Raw genomic sequence first — 7,369 nt, forward strand, 5'->3', positions numbered from 1 at the left:
CATTGCTGTTGTAATATATTAGTGAGATTAAGCTTAAACATTAAGAGAAATATCACAGTTTGTGATTATAGCTTTTTAAGAAGCATTTGTAATACTCTTAGAATTGATTACATTAAGTTGTAAGGAACTAGAGTGATCGTGTGGATCAGTATACTCTAGGAAGTCTTAGAGGTTATCTAAGCAGGTTGTAACTAGAGTGATCGTGTGGATCAGTATACTCTAGAAAGTCTTAGAGGGTATCTAAGCATTTGTTCCTGGAGTGATCAGTGTGTGATCAGAAGACTCTGGAAGACTTAGTTGCTGACTAAGTGGAAAACCATTGTAATTCGTGCGATTAGTGGATTAAATTCTCAGTTGAGGTAAATCATCTCTGCGGGGGTGGACTGGAGTAGTTTAGTTAACAACGAACCAGGATAAAAATAACTGTGCAATTTATTTTTATCGTTCAAGTTTTTAAAGCTACACTTATTCAAACCCCCCATTTCTAAGTGTTTTTCTATCCTTCAATTGGCATCAGAGCGCCGGTTCTAAGGTGCAAGCACTTAACCGTGTTTAGAAAAGATTCAGGAAGAGAAAAACGCTTCAGTAAAAGATGGCTGATGAAACTGTAAAGTCTACACCTGCATCTACATCTGGCTCTGCTGAGCAACACAACGGTAACAATGGTTATACTAGACCGCCGGTATTTGATGGTGAAAACTTTGAATACTGGAAAGATAAACTGGAAAGTTACTTTCTTGGTCTAGATGGTGATCTATGGGATCTTCTGATGGATGGTTACAAACATCCAGTAAATGCCAGTGGCGTAAAGCTGACTGTGGTGGTCGTTTTCTTTACCTCCCCGTTTCACTTGGGAGGACGGCACGCTAGACCCTTCACGCGAAATTTGGAAGGAGAATGCGCCCGTGGTGGGATGAATTTTGTTTCAGTTCTTCCTACGATATCACACGAACTTTCTTATTTGTCCTACGAGTAGGAAAGGGGAAAAAGATCTCAACTAAACCCTAGAAGTTTGCTAAGTGTGGGGATTTCACCTAGACTAGAAATTCTGGAGTCTGGGGGGTCGGTTATACATAGGGAAGTGTTTAAACACCCTACATATCTGTAGTACTCTACAGGAACCTTCTCTGTGTCATTTGTGTTTGTGTTTATTGCTAATGATTGGGAAAGTTTCTCCTTTGTGTTAGGAGAAGGAATTGAATTGATTTGAAAAGACAGACAGGTAGACAGACTGACTATTTTTGGTATTTTATTAGCTCGCTGAGATTCCTTGTGAACCTCATGCCTACATATCCCTAGTGGAAGTCAGAGCTTAATGTAGTTCGGGGAACTAACTAGGGAAATTACTTGTTTTTGGTGCCTTGCTTGGAGCTCAAGGTTGAAGCTTGGAATTAAATCTCTGTTTACAGTAAAGAGACATGAAATTATCTCTACAGAGAGGTATTTGTACTATTCTACCACAAACATTTAAAGGAGTGACAGAATAACTGGATTCATTTCATTCAAGAGGGGGACCTTACTTGTGTGTACAAGTATGCCAGTCATATGCCTCTTAAATGAAAGAAAGATGCTCGTCCAAATTAGGGAAAGTTAGCACATGTCTGGGTTTTACTGCCAGCTCATGCCTTTCAAAATCCTAAATGGGAGACTTGTTTGAAATTGAAATTGAAATGTAATGTTTGTTTGAATGTGGTAGAGTAGTAAAAATATCTCTCTATAGAGATAAGCTATGTCTATCTACTGTATAAAAGATTTGACTTTAGCTGGCTTGTATGAGGCCCAAGCTTGAGGCTTTTTGGTTGATTTATTAATGATTATTTGACTCTGGGAGATGGCTCCACTAGGGGTTAATTACAGGGTATTTTTGTGTGCTGTACAAAGCCCAGAATTGAGGCTGACTCTACTTAGGGAGACTCTATTTGAGTGCCTTGTACAAAGCCCAAGGTTGTGGCTGACTATTGAGGAAATAAGGTTTTTTAGACTATGACTCTATTTTTGTGTGCCTTGTACAAAGCCCAAGGTTGTGGCTGACTATTGAGGAAATTAGGTTTTTTTTTTATACTATGACTCTAGTTAGGGAAAACATTATTTTCTGCCTTGTACAAAGCCCAAGGTTGTGGCAGACTCTTTTTTAAATGGATTGAGTATGGATGACTCTATGGGAAAAAGATCCTAAGTGTTAGGAATCTTTGACACATGAAAGTATGGTTTATCTGCCTTGTACAAAGCCCAAGGTTGTGGCTACTGAGTGATGAAGAACTCACTGGGGAGACTCTATTATCTGCCTTGTACAATGCCCAAGGTTGAGGCTGACTCTTGACAGGGGAGTTTTATTATTTGGGGTGCCTTGTATGAAGCCCAAGGTTGAGGCTAACTGTTTTTGTTGGTTTTGACTCTACTGGAGAGATTTTATTAAAAAGACTGTTTTTCTTTTGGAAGCTAACCCTTTCCAGGGATTTTGACTCAGCTGGCGAATTGTTTGTGAAAGATTGACTTTATCATTTTTTTTTTGTTTTGGAGGCTGACCCTTTCCAGGGGTTTTGACTCTTTTGGGGAAATTATCTCCTAAGAGAAATGAACCTTTATTTTATTTATTAACTGATTTTTGGAGGCTAACCCTTTCCAGGGGTTTTGAAAGAATAAAAGAATGTGTTGGAGGCTAACCCTTTCCAGGGATTTTTATTGAAATGAATGATTTCGGTAGCACTCCATTAATTATTAAAGGATGAAAAGACTGGCAGAAAGATTATCTAGTGGAGACTTCTTGTTTAAAGCCCAAGATGAAGGCTGACTCAATGCTGAGGATGACCAAAACATGGATCCTAGACTCTACTAAGGAGGATTGATGAAGATAAGGGTGACAGAGACTGTCCATGTCTCTCATTCCAAAAGGTGTACTCAATGTAAAATTGAGACAAACTTAGCTTGTTAAAAGTCTGGTTTAAATTGGAAGAAACTCACCAGGGTAGGCTAAAAGGTGACTAAAGACCTGTTCCTATGTTTATAAGAAACCTGATGGGTCCTTGTATACAAGCTCAAGAGGAAGCTGGAAATGCTTTTAAGAAGCCTGTGGGTCCTTGTACAAAGCCCAAGAGGAGGCTAATCGAGGGTCCTTGTTATAGCACAAGAGAAAGCTATGTAGTTTTGAACTTATTTTGGCTCTAAGCAAATGGGTAAGAGGTTTCACCGGGAATAATTCCTCTTTGGGTGGATGTGTCCTATTATTTGGATTCTAAGGTTTTTGCCAAGATGTTTCACCGGGAATAATTCATCTTGGGGGTTTGAACTACAGATCTCTAATTAGGAAAGAGCCTTCACCGGGAAGACATTCTCAATCCTAGGCCATATTCCTATAATATATATATAGTTTAACTGTCCTAAGGTTTACACTCAAACGTAGTTCTAAACAAATATATGTACAATTTATATTTGACAGTAATTTAAATAAATACTGTAAATTGAAAGCTTGTAAAGCCTAACCTGGATGGAGTGGAGGCCTTTGAAGAAGTATGTACAGAGCCTCAACAGTATTTTTGTTGTTTTGTTGATAACAGTTGAATATATATGATAAACAGTTAATGGTTTTTTTTGAAAACAGAAGAAGTGAAGATGGACAAAGGTCACATAGGTATCTGAAGAGTTTCACCGGGAATAATGCCCTTCAAATACCAGAAGAATGTTTTTGAAAACAGAAAGAAGATTTTGAAAATACAGTTTTGAAAACAAGCTAAGAAGAGAAGGTTTTTGGGACTTACAGTCTATTAGAGGCCCAGTACTTTGCAGTACTGGTGATAAAAACAGTTGGAAATGATTTGAAATGATATAAGGTTTTGTTGTTTGAAAACCTTAATCATTTGATTTAATCAGAGATTGAAAACAGTTTTGAAATTTGACAAAAGTCAACTTAATTAAAGTAAAAATAAAGATTTTTACTTAATTAAGACCTAAACAATTAGGGTTTTATCATAAACTTTATTTACAAAATGTTTTAGGTTAAAACAAAGTGAAAATATGTATTAAAGTATTTAAGAAAACACCTAAAACATACTATTTTAAACCTAATAAAAATACATGAAATAAATAATATTTTTATGATTTTTTTGATTATTCACAAAATAGATATATTAAATAACAAGTATGTGAAAAATGAAGTGAAAATGAATTAGTTTGATAGGTTAAATAAATATGTGAAGTTGTGAAGAAAAATGAAAGAAATTAGTGTTAAAAAAATAAGTTTTGGCCCTTGGAGGGTTTGAACCCACGCCCTTGAGGTCATTTCCTCAAAACTATACCATTGGGCCAAGGCGCGCTCGGTGTTAGTGACTTGCCTTCATTTGGTCATGTTTCAAAACAAGTTGTAAATCTTTGAAAAATAAAAGAATCAAAAAGTCTGGGGCGAGGGGGATTCGAACCCCAGACTTGTGGCATGATGAGACTAAGGGCGTATAGGTGGCCACTGGGGCAAGTTGTTCAGTCGTTAATAAAACGCACACCATTCAAAATAAAATAAACTCTCCCCTGAGAATTCAAATTTGCGCGCCACCACCATCTTCGTCTTCAACCTCAAGCTCTCCATTTTTGAATTTCTGAACTTACTCGTTTCTCAACCATTTGCAACGATGTAAACATGAAACTTGCTCTAAATTCACTCACGATTCTAAATATGTAACTAACATGAACTATCATTAACTACATCTAACTAATTTACCAGAAATCGTGAAGAACCCTAAAATTTCAAAATTAAATTAAATGACTATACTGAAAGATAAATGGATGATGATAGAGGGTTTTCAATCCTCTGATGATGCTGAACAAGATAGAATCGAGCTATTTCACAAAGAGTACTTAAATTAAAGAGAGGGAGTTCAGAAACTTACCTCTGAAAATGGAGATCGTGAGGATGATAGAGAGCAACTGGGCTTGTATGAATGATCCCAAAAGCTTCCTTGTGGCTCAGTGATGCTAACTGAATGCTTGTAATGACCTCAAACCTCCTGAATTGTTCTATGGACCTCCCTCGATTTCAGCTTCAAGTGAACATGGAGGGTGTTGATTCTCGAGTTACAGATGAGCTGCAGCCATCTGGTTAGCTTCACTATGACCTGAGGAGTGTGTCTGGATGATTGGCTTGCCTTGAAACCTTCTGAATCACTCCATGGACCTCCAACTGCAGATGCTCCAAAGTGAGAGCAACAATGGTGTTCCTCCACCTACAGAAGTGATCCAGGTGCTTGGATCACCTCAAATGACCTCCCTTGAGATGTTAGAATGCTCACTTCCCAAAGATAAGCTCTGGTTTGAAGAAATCGATTCTTCTTGCCAAAGAACTTTGAAAAACAATGAACAAGAGAAGAGAAAGAGAAAGCAAGTAATATGGTTGCTTTGGTGTGTTTTTTGAATGAGAATGAGGCCTCTATTTATAGGCAAATGTCTCAGTACTGATTGGGAGAGTGAGCTTGCTTAGTGAAGTAAGTTTGGTTTCTTAGCCATGAAGAAATTTCAAAGAATATCCAAATGTGATCATTGCATTTTCGAGCCACCTCCCCTATCCATTGATTCTATCTGATCTTAGGGGACAATTCAGATGCAAAGTGAGCTCTAATTGGTTGGTGAGAAGATTCCTTGGGTGATTCATCAATTTGCCATAAATTCTCAAATGTAATCATTACATAATCACATGTTCTTGTTTTAGGAATCTTCTTCAATTATCATGGCATGGTGAAAATGAATGCATGGCATGTTTGCAGATGTATTATGGGTCATGTAGCATCTGTATTTGAGGTCATGTGCACAAAACTTCAAAGTTCCAAAATGATGCATGACCTATAATTTCACTTCATGAGGCCAACTTTGAACAAGCATAACTCTTAGCTCAAATTGAATTTTGAGAAGGTTGAACACAATTTGGAAAGCCCTAAACATCTACTTTAAATCATTAGTTTATGTCTTCTTCAGAATCCTTTGGGAAATTTGTGAAAAATGAGGCCAAAGTTGGAAGAAAACTAGGTTAAAACACTTAGAAAAATTTCTAAGTGTTTATGACCTAAACTTCAAAATTTCCAAAACTTCATAAATGGTTGATCTTTTGAAAAAAGTTCCCTTGTAAGATGTTGTTTTATTTGGCAAGATCTACAACTTTCATGTTGGAAGTTTTTTGAGTTGTGTAGGTGAAATTTTGAGATCTCACCATGCCTTCAAAAACCCTAATTCCCGACTTTTCGCTCCTTGATGCATTTCTTTGAATTTCTTTGGCCAAATGACTTTGACATCCATATATTGATGATATTGATCTTTGAAAGTCATTTTTTGACCAAAAACCTTAAAAGTCAATGATGATCCTTCACAGTTGACTTTTTCCTGACAAAGTGAATTTTTGGGCTTTTGTGTAGAAATAAGATCTTCTCCCCAAATGGATGATATAAATGGATTATATGGAGGTAGTAGAGATCCTTGAATCATGTCTTGAGTTTTGGATTCATGCCCTGATTAAAAGTCAACTATCTTGGTGAATTAGGTCAAAACCCTAATTTGTCGACCATGTGAAAATAATGACTGTAGACTTTGAATTGAAGTGTGATGTCTAGTAGATCTTGTCATATGAGTTATTTGAAGATGATTGATGTCTTTGAATGACCCTCTGAGGTTTTTTAGGGTTTCCCAAATGTGATCCCTGATTTCAGTCCTTGATAGGCTCAAAACCCTAGTCTGGTGACCTGAGTAAACCTGTACTCAGATGACTGGATGTCTAATCAATCATAGATGCGAAAAAATGAAGTTCTTGGGCCCTATGATTGTATTAGAGACTAATCTTTGTATTGATTGATCCTTTGCCTGAGCTTTCTTGTCTTTGAGCATCCTCGATTAGGTACCAGATGGAGAAATGACTGCTCTGGGTACTTGTCTTGACCTGATGAAAATCCTGAAGATATGTCATCTCAGGGGGGTCAAAAATTAGGGTATGACAGATGCCCCTATTTAAGTTTCTTTTATCCGGAGGGAGAGAGATTGATATCTCGATCTCTCTTGTGTAAAAGAGACTTAAATATATTTAAAGAATGCCCGAATTTTGGGCGCTCCTGAGATGTTGTAACTGACGTAGTCTTTGCATGACTTGTTCCCGTTGTCGCGCTTGGCGGGGGATGAGGAGACAAACTCCTGTAGAAATACTTGATGTGGATTCTGGTGAATGGATGGCAGTGTAGGATGCGCAATCCATCTTCTTTAACTAAGTGTTGATACTTAGAGAAAGGTAACCAACTTCCCCTTGTTTCGGATGTCCATATCTCGAAACTAGTTGTAGTTGTGTTTGGACAATATCTCAGATAAAGAGAAAATTTCCAAAAGTTCGTTTCCTCATCAAACTTCTCAT

This window comes from Vicia villosa, unplaced genomic scaffold (assembly GCF_029867415.1).
Source record: "Vicia villosa cultivar HV-30 ecotype Madison, WI unplaced genomic scaffold, Vvil1.0 ctg.000358F_1_1, whole genome shotgun sequence".
In the NCBI taxonomy this organism is placed as follows: Eukaryota; Viridiplantae; Streptophyta; class Magnoliopsida; order Fabales; family Fabaceae; genus Vicia; species Vicia villosa.